Here is a 12,239-nt window from a genome sequence, read left to right as displayed (position 1 = left end):
AGCCTAGTCAGAAAAAGAATAAAAAGGCTAATCAAAGCAAGGCGAGTGCTTCTTCTGCAAGAAGCAAGGACATTGGAAGAGGAACTGTCCTCTTTATATTGCATCCCTCGATCCGAACCGGCCTAAGAAAAGTGGGCAATCAGTTGCCAATCAAGGTACTTATATGATAACACCTTGCAATTTTTCTATTTGTGATAATTCGACCTGGGTATTGGATACCGGTAGTCCTTTTAATATTTGCAATTCGTTGCAGGGGCTACAAGTCAGTAAGAGGTTTGAAGAAGGAGAAAGGTTTCTGAATGTTGGAGATGGAAGACCAATTCCAGTTCTAGCTTTAGGAATTCTTAAACTTGAATTCAGCTCTCATGTAAATGTCCTTAGTGATTGTCACTATTGTCCAAGTTTTCTATTGAATATCATTTCTATAGGCCTTTTGGCCAAAAATGGTTATGAAATATCAATAAAAAAGGATTATTGCAATGTCATTTGGAATGGTGTTGTTGTAATGAATGGAATTCTGAGTAATGGCATTTACATTTTGTCACAGCCTGTTCATGTAATGTATAAATCCAATAAGCGCCCTAGAATAGATAATGTCACGGATGTCTACCTTTGGCATCATAGGCTAGGTCATATTAACAAGAATAGGATGAACAGGTTAAGTAAAGAGGGAATCCTTGATGTTAATGATTGTGAATCATTGACAACCTGTGAATCATGTCTTCTTGGTAAAATGACCAAATCACCTTTTACCGGAAAAGGTGAACGAGCCAGTGATTTATTGACCCTTGTACATTCTGATGTATGTGGGCCAATGAGCACAGATGCTAGAGGTGGGTATTCATATTTCATTACGTTTACAGACGACCTTTTTAGGTATGGTTATGTCTATTTAATGAGACATAAATCTGAATCATTTGAAATGTTCAAATTATATCGTAATGAAGTAGAAAAACAAACTGGAAAGAGTATTAAAACTCTTCGATCAGATCGAGGAGGTGAATACCTCTCCAGTGAATTTTTGACATATCTAGGAGAAAATGGGATTCTCTCCCAATGGACTCCTCCTGGTACACCACAATATAATGGTGTGTCAGAAAGGAGAAATCGAACTCTGTTAGACATGGTTCGATCCATGATGGGGTTTGCTAATCTGCCCATATTCTTTTGGGGATATGCTCTTGAGTCAGCCTGCTATATTCTAAATAAGGTTCCAAGTAAGTCTGTAAATAAAACACCACATGAGATGTGGACTGGACATAAGCCGATGCTCTCTCACCTTAGGATTTGGGGGTGTCCGGCGTACGTCAAACGTTTGAAGACAGACAAACTTGAACCCAAGTCTGACAAATGTTTCTTTGTTGGTTACCCTAAAGAAACTAAAGGATATTACTTCTACTTTGCTGAAGAACAAAAGTTGTTCGTAAGCAATAGAGCAATTTTCTTAGAAAAGGAATTTCTTGGTGAAGGAACAAATAGCTCTAATATTGAGCTTAGAGAAGTTCAACATGTAGAAGATCCGACACCATCTACTGAACCAGTTGAGTCGGATTTGATTAGATCAGATCCAGAACCCATATTAGATGCACCATTAAGGCGATCCGGTAGAGTACCACGTCAGCCGGACAGATACTACGGTTTCTTGGTCCGGGATGGGGATCCTATCGAACTTGATGAAAACGATGAGGATCCGATCACATATATGGATGCAATGCAGAGGTATGACTCTGATAAATGGCTTGGAGCCATGCAATCCGAAATGGAATCCATGAAGGTCAATGATGTTTGGACATTAGTTGACCCACCCGAAGGAATTAAATCCATAGGGTGTAAGTGGATATTCAAAAGGAAACGGGGCGCAGACGGAAAGGTAGAGACCTATAAAGCCCGTTTGGTTGCCAAGGGTTATCGTCAACGTTATGGTATTGACTATGACGAGACGTTTTCTCCTGTGGCAATGCTCAAGTCCATTCGGATTGTGCTTGCGATAGCAGCACATTTAGACTATGAAATCTGGCAAATGGATGTAAAGACCGCATTTCTAAATGGAGATTTAGAAGAGGAAGTGTATATGATACAACCTGAAGGTTTTACATCTGCAGATGAGTCTAAAGTGTGCAAGCTTCAAAAATCCATTTATGGATTAAAGCAAGCTTCACGGAGTTGGAATATACGTTTTGATAAGGTAATCAAAACATATGGCTTCATTAAGAATGAAGAGGAACCTTGCATTTATAAATGGGCAAATGGTTCAGTTATTATATTCCTTATTTTGTATGTGGATGACATTCTTTTAATCGGGAATGACATTCCTGCATTACAAGGAATAAAGGTTTGGCTATCATCTCAATTTGCCATGAAGAATTTGGGAGAAGCATCTTACATCCTAGGGATGAAGATCTATAGAGATAGATCTAGAAGATTGCTTGGATTATCCCAATCCACATACATTGATACTATACTGAAGAGGTTCAGTATGATTAATTCCAAGAAAGGCTATCTTCCGATGGGCCATGGAATTAACCTCTCTAAAAGGGATTGTCCGACAACCCCTCAAGAAAGAGAGAGTATGGATAGAATTCCATATGCTTCGGCAGTGGGATCTATAATGTATGCCATGACATGTACTAGACCAGACGTGGCATACTCACTAGGAGTAGTGAGCAGATACCAGTCTGATCCAGGTAGCAACCACTGGAAGGTTGTAAAAACCATCCTTAAGTATTTGAGAAATACTAAAGATCAGTGGCTTGTCTATGGTGATTCTGACTTAAAACTTGAGGGATATACTGATTCAAGTTTTTAGTCAGATCAAGATGATAGCAAGAGCGTGTCAGGATATATCTTCACTCTTAAGGGTGGGGCCATCTGCTGGAAGAGTTCCAAGCAGCATACAGTGGCAGATTCTACATGTGAAGCAGAATATATCGCAGCATCTGATGCCGCCAAGGAAGCTGTATGGTTGCGGAAGTTCATCACCGAGCTTGGAGTGACACCCTCCATTGATGGTCCAGTGCCTGTATTTTGTGACAATACTGGGGCCATAGCTCAAGCAAGGGAACCCAAAGCACATCAGCGGACCAAGCATATTCTACGTCGCTACCACCTGGTTCGAGAGATCATCGATCGAGGTGATATTGATCTTCAGAAGATTGACACAAAAGAAAATCTGGCTGACCCATTTACCAAAGTCCTCGGCATCAAAGAGTTCGACGAACACAAGTCGAAGATGGGTATTAGATACTGTGCTGATTGGCATTAGCCTAAGTGGGAGTTGTTGGAATTTGTATCCTAAACGTCAATCGTCAGCATATTGATGATTGAATTTTGTAAATGAATTGACAAATTAATAAAGTGTTATTTGGCATTATTCATCATTTCATCTTCAAATGAACTCTTATATGATGAAGTCCTTAGGACTTGTGTTATGATAAAGGAGGATTTATCTTTGAGTCCTTAAACTTGTTTGCGACGAAATGATATGTTGTTACTAGGACGACAACATTATCGAGATTAGGTCGTTGTGTGACATATACGTTGGTTGTCCTCTTAACCAAGGAGTGTGGAGACACTGGTATGCCACACAAGTGAAGTGTAGAAGTACATTTCACTAAACGTGACCAATTCCGGAACGCTCTACTGTCGAGAGATGTTCCGAGTGGATATGGGTATAAGTTTGGCCCTCTGACCTGAGACCGCAACCTGTGACTAGCAAGCAACTCACTGTACTTTGGTACCGGACTACCTGAATTTCTAATTCAGTAACGGAAGGTCACTGGGTGCAGTCAAGTACTTGCGTAGTCAGTTGTGAGTCAAGATGGAATTGACCCCTCCTGAAAACAGGAGATAATGTCTTGTGATTAATTTAGCAAAACCTTGGCCAGGGTAATCCCAGTGAGGAGTCACGGGATATCTAAAGTTAATCACATAATGGATGTACTAATTATAGGGTTGACAATGAGCTCTAAGTCATCCTGGCATTAGGAGTCAAAGGGATTGAATTATACAGTAACCATAGTTCAGGGTTCCAGAATATTTGCTTCGCATATATTCGACCTATCCGGACGTCGGGTACCATTGCTAGATGGTCACATCGATTAGTGTAAAAAATTGTTCCTATACTACCGGCTTAGGTTCGAACCTATGAGGTCACACGCATAGAAGATTCCTGATTGATCAAGAAAGCTGATGAATGATTAAGAATCATTCAGGGGTAATTTGGTCAATTTGATTGGCAATTATCTTATAAAATAATTAAAATAATTATTGAAGGATTAATTAGTAATTAAATTACTAATAAACTCAATTTAATTGAGTAATTGTGCTAAGGATGAGCCAAATTGAATTGGATTTAAGTTTGGGCTCAATCAGGATTTTGACCTGATTGGATTAGGTCAGAACCAAAAAGGACTTAAGCTGATCAAATTAATTAATTTGTTCTTAATTGGGGATTGACCTAATTGAATTAGGTCCAACACAAAGTAATAATTCAATTTGATTGAGTTTGCATGAGCCAAAATTGAATTGGATTCAATTTGAGCTCAATCAGGGTCTGACCTGATTAGATTGGGTTCAACCAAATTGCTTTGTTTTAATTCGGGTTTGACCAAATTTGATTAGGTGCAACCCAAGGGGATTAGGCTCAGATGATGTAGCAATTATTGGTGACATGGAATTGGATTTCATGAATTTTAAATAAACCAAAATAATTGCATGGCACATGGACCCATTGCTTGACACATGGCGACATTGTTTGTTATTTGAATTTAAATTCAAACATTAAGCAATGTGTTAAATGATTTTAATCACTCAAACCATCAGCCAAGGTGGCGTCTGAGTTTTTGAATGGATTAAATTCGAATTTCAAGAGGTGATTTCGAAATTATGAAGTGTTTTACCTTGCCGCATGGATTTCAAATTCCTTCCCTCTTGCACATGTGTTTAAAATTTGAATTTAAATCAGATTTGGTTGAGATCTGATTTGGGTTGTTCCTATTCCTTTGCATGTGCCAACTAAAAGAGGTTTTCTGAAAATAAATTTTGAATTTTGAATGAAAATTCGGAGGCCATTAAAAGGGGTCAAACATGGGCACCAAAAACACATCCATTGCAGCCTTCTTCCTCACCCGCCTCCTCCTCCTCTTCTTCTCCATTTTAGATAGGGTTTTCAAGGTGAATATCTAGAAGATTCAAGATCATATCTGAGTCCTCTACTTTCCTTACAAACCTCATCTCTATCTGCTTCAAGACGATTGATCAAGAGTTGATTGAATCCCGGCAGGCAGATTTCAGCTTTCAAGTGTTCTGCAGCTGCTAGCACTGTTGCGGAAGAAGATCCTTCAGGACTTCGCGTGTACTTCTCGTAGAGGCCATTCGTGTGCGTGGCTGCGAAGTCAAGAATCAGATTCACAACTTTCATCCATCATAAAAGGTATTAATCTAGCATTAATCATTTATTATGGTGTCAAGGTCTAGGTCCAATTCCTCGAGGTTTTACCCTCTTTTGGGGATCCTCACGGAGATATCTCCAGAATCCATTCGATGGATATTCGGAGATTAATTGGAATAGGGTTCTTAAGTTTCAGATCTGATAGTTAATCATGCATAAAAGTTTTAGCATAATTGTTTAAACGATTCCGGCATAATCCTATGTGTTCTTAAGGTGCTGATTTCTAGATTTGATCTTGTAAGCATGCATGAATTAAATTGTTTGATTCGGTTTTTCCGCTGCGTTTTTAAAACTTAAAAAGAACTACGTATGGCTTGATCCTCCTTATGAAGGGGTACGTAGGCAACCCGATCAGGTTCAGCCATGGTTTTCAAAAAAAAAAAAAAATTCAGCATGCTAAACACCGAAGAACCTAGGATTCACTTTCAGCAGCAAGATGGGATCTTTATATCCCAAAAGAAGTACATGAAGGAGATCTTGGAGAATTCAATATGAGTAACTGCAACCCAGTGAACACCCCAGTAGCCATAAGAATGAAGCTATCTAGAGAAGAAAATGGAGGTTTCATGGACTCGACTCTTTTTAAGAGTCTAGTTGGTAGTCTGAGGTACTTGACGATCACTAGGCCCGATATCGTTTATGGAATCGGACTTGTGAGTTGCTACATGGAGACACCAAAGGAGTCTCATTGGCTAGATATGAAAAGGATTCTAAGATATATTAATGGCACTCTCAACCTTGGTCTTTTCTATGCTTATGATGAAATTGTACAACTAGTTATCTATTCAGATAATGATTGGGGAGGTAACCAAGATGAGAGAAAAAGCACCGCAGGATATGTCTTCTATCTTGGGTCAACTGCATTTTCTTGGACCTCCAAGAAGCAAAGAGTTGTGGCCTTATCGTCATGCGAAGCAGAATATGTGGCAGTTTCATCAACCATTTGTGAAGCAATCTGGTTATGGAATTTGTTAAAAGAGTTGGATCATGCACAACAAGAACCGATAGTGATATATGTGGATAACAAATCATCCATAAAGCTCGCAAAAAATCCAATCCAACATAGGAGGAGCAAGCACATTGATACTCGGTTCCATTTTCTTAGGGACCATATAAAGAAGAAAACTATGGAATTAGATTATTGTCATACAATGGAGCAAGCAGCCAGAGTTGGGCAACGGGCCGTGCCGGGCCGGCCCGGCCCAGGCCCCCCGGGCCAAAACTCTAAACGGGCCGTGCCTGGCACGGCCCGCTTATGAAGCGGGCCGTGCCTGGCACGGCCCGTGAGGCACGGAAGGCAAGCCCGGCCCGGCCCCCGGCCCCTCTATTGGTGGGCCGGGCCGGGCACGGCACGGCACGGGCCGTGCCAGGCACGGCCCGTAACGGGCGGTAACGGGCCGTGCCAGGCACGGCCCGCAACGTCTCTAAACGGGCCGTGCCTGGCACGGCCCGTAACGGCTCCAGACGGGCCGTGCCTGGCACGGTCCGTCTGAAGAGGGGGGAAGAAAATAGCCGTTTCCAACGGCTATTTTCGGAAAAAAGACGGTTTTGCCCCTCCCAACAGTCCTATAACGGCTGAATTGAGGGGTATTTTGGGAAAAAAAATTTTTTGGGCTTCTATAAATAGCCCATTCCTCCCTCATTCTCACCACACCAAACCTCTCATTCTTTCCTTCTCTACTGCTATTATTTCTCTCTTCTAAAGTGCTCTTCTAGCAATTTAATTTTTAGTTTGTTCAAGTGCTACACAAGAGGAGGTTCCTGTTGAGAAGAGAAGGTCGCTTCTGTTGAGAGCACAAGAGGAAGCTCGGAATCTCGGCGCTGCCTCTGCCCTCCGACCCTCTACTCAATTCCTCCTTGCGGTTAGTTTTTATTTTTTGAATTAATCATAGATATGTCATCTTTTGAGGAAAGTCAGTTTGGCATTCCTGTTTCTGAGGGGGAAGAAACTAATCCCCAACCCCCTGTTCCTAGTTCCTCTAGAACTGGTGAACCGAGTGAAGGTCAAACCTCTTCTCGTAAGAGGACTAGTACTGTATGGAATGAATTTGATAGAGTTATGGTTGAGGGAGTCTGGAAAGCTAAATGTAAAAAATGTGCCAAACTTTATAGTTGTAGTAGTAGTGGGGGAACAGGGCATTTAAAAAGACATCAAGAGAGTCATAGGATGCATGATTCTCATGCTCAAACTCAAAGTAGCCTTAATATACAAGGGGGATTACTTGTAGGTAATTTTGCATATAATCATGAAAATCAAAGAAAAGCACTTGTAAAATGGATAGTTAAGGATGAATTACCTTTTAGTTTATGTGAATCTTTTAATTTTGAAGAATATGTTCAATTAAACCTACAACCTGCTTACAAAAGAATTAGTAGGCGTACATTTAGAAGAGTAGCTATGACCAATTTTTAGCAATGAAACAAAATTTAATTGAAACACTTTCTACTTTAAATGTAAAAATTTCATTAACTTCTGATATTTGGTCAGCATCTGTAGGTAGTAATTCTTTTATTGCCATTACTGCTCATTATATTGATAATGATTGGCAATTAAATAAACGTATTCTTGCTTTTCGTGCTTTTGATTTTCCACATTCTGGGCAACAAATTTCAAATATAATTTATCAAACTGCATGTTCATATAATATTAATGATAAAATTATGTCTATTACTTTTGATAATGCATCTAATAATAATTCTGCTGTTGTATTATTAAGAGACTCATTGCATCCCATATTAGATGGAAATTTACTGCATATTAGATGTGCATGTCATATCTTAAATCTTTCTGTTCAAGCTGGCATGGGCATGATTCAAGATGTGATTTCAAAAATTAGAAATGCAGTTTCTTTTATTCATGCTTCTAGATCAAGACTTCAAGAATTTAAGGAATTATGCATAAATCATGGTAAACGTTTTAAAAAATTTAAACTTGATGTAATTACTCGTTGGAACTCCACATATAGCATGATACATGATGCATACCCATATAAAAATTTATTAAGTGCATATATTAATGATCGTGGATTAGGATTTACATTGACTGAAACTGATTAGAATAAAGGAAAAATTTTGGAAGATTTTTTGCTTAGTTTTTATAATGCTACCAATGTTCTTTCTGGTATTTATTACCCTACTTCATGTTCATTTTTACAACAAGCATATATAATTAGTCAAAAATTTGCAGAACATAGATATGATGATGTTTTAATGCCTATTATTCACCTAATGGAATCTAAATGGAATGAGTATTGGGACAGGATATGTCCTATGCATAACTTAGCTGCTGTATTTGATCCTAGAGTTAAATTAAATGGCGTGCTAATTTTACTTGATGCATACGCTGAAAATATGAATCAAGATGCTGAATCTGCTAAAGATGAGGTAAGACAACTTCTTTATGATATTTATGCTATATATGATGAAAAAATTCGTGGATCTAAAACACAAATACAAACCTCTATTCCTCCTTCTAGTAGTTCTCGTTCGTCATCTATTTTTTCATTCATTGCACAGAGAAGACACACACATGCTTCAAGTTCCTCTTCATCTTCTTCATCTTTAAGTAGTGAACTAGAATTTTATTTACGAAATGATCTTCAGTCTGCATATGATGAAAATCAAATAGAGAATCTAGATGTATCATCTTGGTGGAAGAGTGTTAGAAATCAATATCCTGTTATGTCTGCAATTGCACGCGATATTTTAGCTGTGCCGATGTCCACGGTAGCATCGGAATCCGCTTTTAGTGCAGGTCGGCGTGTTCTTGACGAAAAGAGAAGTAGGATGACGGGCGAAACGGTGGAGATGCTTCTCTGCTTCAAGGATTGGCTGGATGCTGAGGCAAGACTTCAAGATAAAGGTGGACATAATACAACATCCTCTGATGATGATGATACAAACACTACTGAAGACTGAAGACTGAAGACTGAAGACTGAAGAGTGAATACTGATTCACTGAATCACTGATGATTAGTAAGATTTCTTAATTTTTTATAATTGTACATTTTTATTGTATTCTGGAGGTCAGACCAAGGTCCAAACCTCGGCCCTTTCTTAGTTTCTTATTGTATTCTAGAATCTAGAGGTCAGACCAAGGTCCAAACCTCCCTTCATGTACCATTTTGATTGAAATTAATAAACTGGTAGGGGTCTATGCCAAACCCCCCACCATTAAGGTGGCTTTATATTCATAAATCAAGATTTCTTAGTGTTCATAATTTATTAATGTATTAAAAAAATTTTATCGGGCCGAGCCGGGCCCAGGCCCGGACCGTGCCAGGCCCGCGTGCCAGCCCGGCCCAGGCCCTTATGGGCCGTGCCGTGCTGGCACGCGGGCCGTGCCGTGCTTGGCCCGCGTGCCTAGACCGGGCCGTGCCGGCCCAGGCCCGAAGCGGGCCGTGCCTGGCACCGCCCGCTGGCCAGGATTCGCTAGCCCAGCACGGCCCTATCAAAGGGGCCGTGCCAGGCACGGCCCGTCACTGTAGCTGGCGGGCCGTGCCAGGCACGGCCCGCTTCGTGCCGTGCCGTGCCGGGCCATGGGCGGCTCGGCCCAGTGCCCATCTCTACAAGCAGCTGACATTTTTACCAAGTCGTTGCCGATTGAATCCTTTAGAAGGCTAATAGAAATGCTCGGATTGAGAACATTTTGATTTGAGAGGACGTGTTGGAAGTTACAACAAATCAAAACGTTTGATAATGGGTAGTCAATGTATGGTAATGGGAAGTCAATGTATGGTAATGGGTAGTGAATAATTATGTGGTAATAGGCTGCCTAATTATGTGGTAATGGGTAGTCAGTTTTTTTTTTCTTTTAGAATTAAGTGGATTTACATTTTCGTTTTACATTGTAATGCCTATATAAGGCTGCCTAGTTTTTCATTTTGATATGAGATTAGAAAGAAATTACAAACTATTGTGTGCTTTGAAAAGAGAGTGGTATAGTCCGTAGGCTTCTCTTAACACAGTATGTATCAGAAAGCTAACAAGTATATATTACTTAGCTATATAGTATGTACTGAAGAGCATCATTTTCGGACTGTGTATCGATTTACCTAGATATGTATATTGGGATGTTAGATGACTATATTGCTAGGTGTATATCGACTAGCTATATACTATATACTGGTGAACATCATATTCTGAAAACTATATATCAATTTATCTGAAAGTATATATTGGGTTGCTACGAGTTGTGTAACAGAAAGCCCATGAGTGTGAATCACTTGATGAAGAAGAAAGAGAATGCGGCGATCTTTCTTTCCTCATGGTCTCTATTAGCATGTGAATTTTTTTTTTTTTAATTATGGAACTAATGGACTCTGTTAGTAGAAGTTCTATCTTTATTGGACTTTTGGATTTTCTCTTTAAGATGCACGTAAGAGAAAATATGGAAAAAAAAAGAGTTCCGTCCCATATGATGTACTATGGTGCCTGTATGATTTGTGTTTAGTTTGCATTGGATTCTCTCTCTAAAATTTCAAAGGGGGCCAAAATATAGTTAAGCATGAAAGCAGGTTGGGAACATTAATATTGATTGTTGTCTTACAAAGGACCTGAGTTATGTGAATGTTTCTAGACTTGAATGTTGATAGTGTCTACAATTTACAACATGATATGGAGGGCCATTTTGGGAAGATGCATTGCAGGACAGATTGATTTAAATGCATAAATTAGATGTGTGGTAAAGGACTTGACAAAGTGGCTCCATCCAAGTGAGGCTACCACACCAAGGAGTTTGTCTCTGAAGTTCCAAGATGTTACAATAATTGAATAATTATATCATCTAGAGGAGCAAAGAAAAGAGGGCATCACCAGCATGTTTGAAATGGAGGGTTATAACTTATGAGGTCTGATCCATTTGGATTAGTTTGGGCTGCCACTAGACCAGCCTGCAGATCAAGAACGCGCTCTGCACGTGCTAAGCCAGCAGTAGACTCCCGATGGAAGTCTTCTTTCCTTTTCTTTCCCTGCACCAAGGATGTTTGGTGGAAGATGATAATGTAATTCATAACATGTTTACAATTTTCAATGCTTACACCAACCCATGTTTCATCCATCAAAATCTCAGGCGCAAAACGATGACCTCATTAAGGCTATCACAGTAGAGGAAATTGAGCAAGCTCTTAGGAACATGCATCCAGATAAAGCTCCGGATAGTTTTCCTCCCTTTTTCTTTCAAAAGTTTTGGCATCTTATCAAAAAGAAGGTCATCAATGCGGTCAAATATTGTTTTTCAAGTTGCTAGTATGCCAAATTCTTGGGCCCAAATTAATCTATGTCACCCTCATCCCTCAAAAAAATTAATCCTGCTAATGTGGATGAATGCAATACTATCTATAAAATTGTAGCAAAGATCCTAGCCACTAGAATCAAGCCTATTCTTCCTTCATCTCATATTTGAGGAGCAAGTGCTTTTACCAGGGGGCATAACATTGCAGAAAATATCCTGCTAGCACAAGAAATGATGCACTCCTTAATGTAGGCACCAACATCAAAAGCTTTAATTAGTATCAAGCTAGACATGGAGAAAACCTTCATTCGAATCGGATCCACCAGCCCTTCTTATTTAACATATGGTTTTCACGGTAGATTCATTAAATCGATTAGAGCATGTGTCACTCAAACCACTTTTTCAATTCTTGTCAATGGCTCAGCTTTGGCTTGGCTTTCACCTTCTTGTGGCCTTCGGTGGGGTTGCCCATTATCTCCTTATATGCTTATATTACGTGCTCAATTTCTATCCGTCTTGATGCATGCTGTGGTGCAAAGTAGTCTGCTCAAAGTTTGT

Source organism: Phoenix dactylifera, chromosome 12 (assembly GCF_009389715.1).
Source record: "Phoenix dactylifera cultivar Barhee BC4 chromosome 12, palm_55x_up_171113_PBpolish2nd_filt_p, whole genome shotgun sequence".
Taxonomy (NCBI): Eukaryota; Viridiplantae; Streptophyta; class Magnoliopsida; order Arecales; family Arecaceae; genus Phoenix; species Phoenix dactylifera.
Note: the sequence above shows the minus strand (reverse complement) of the source record.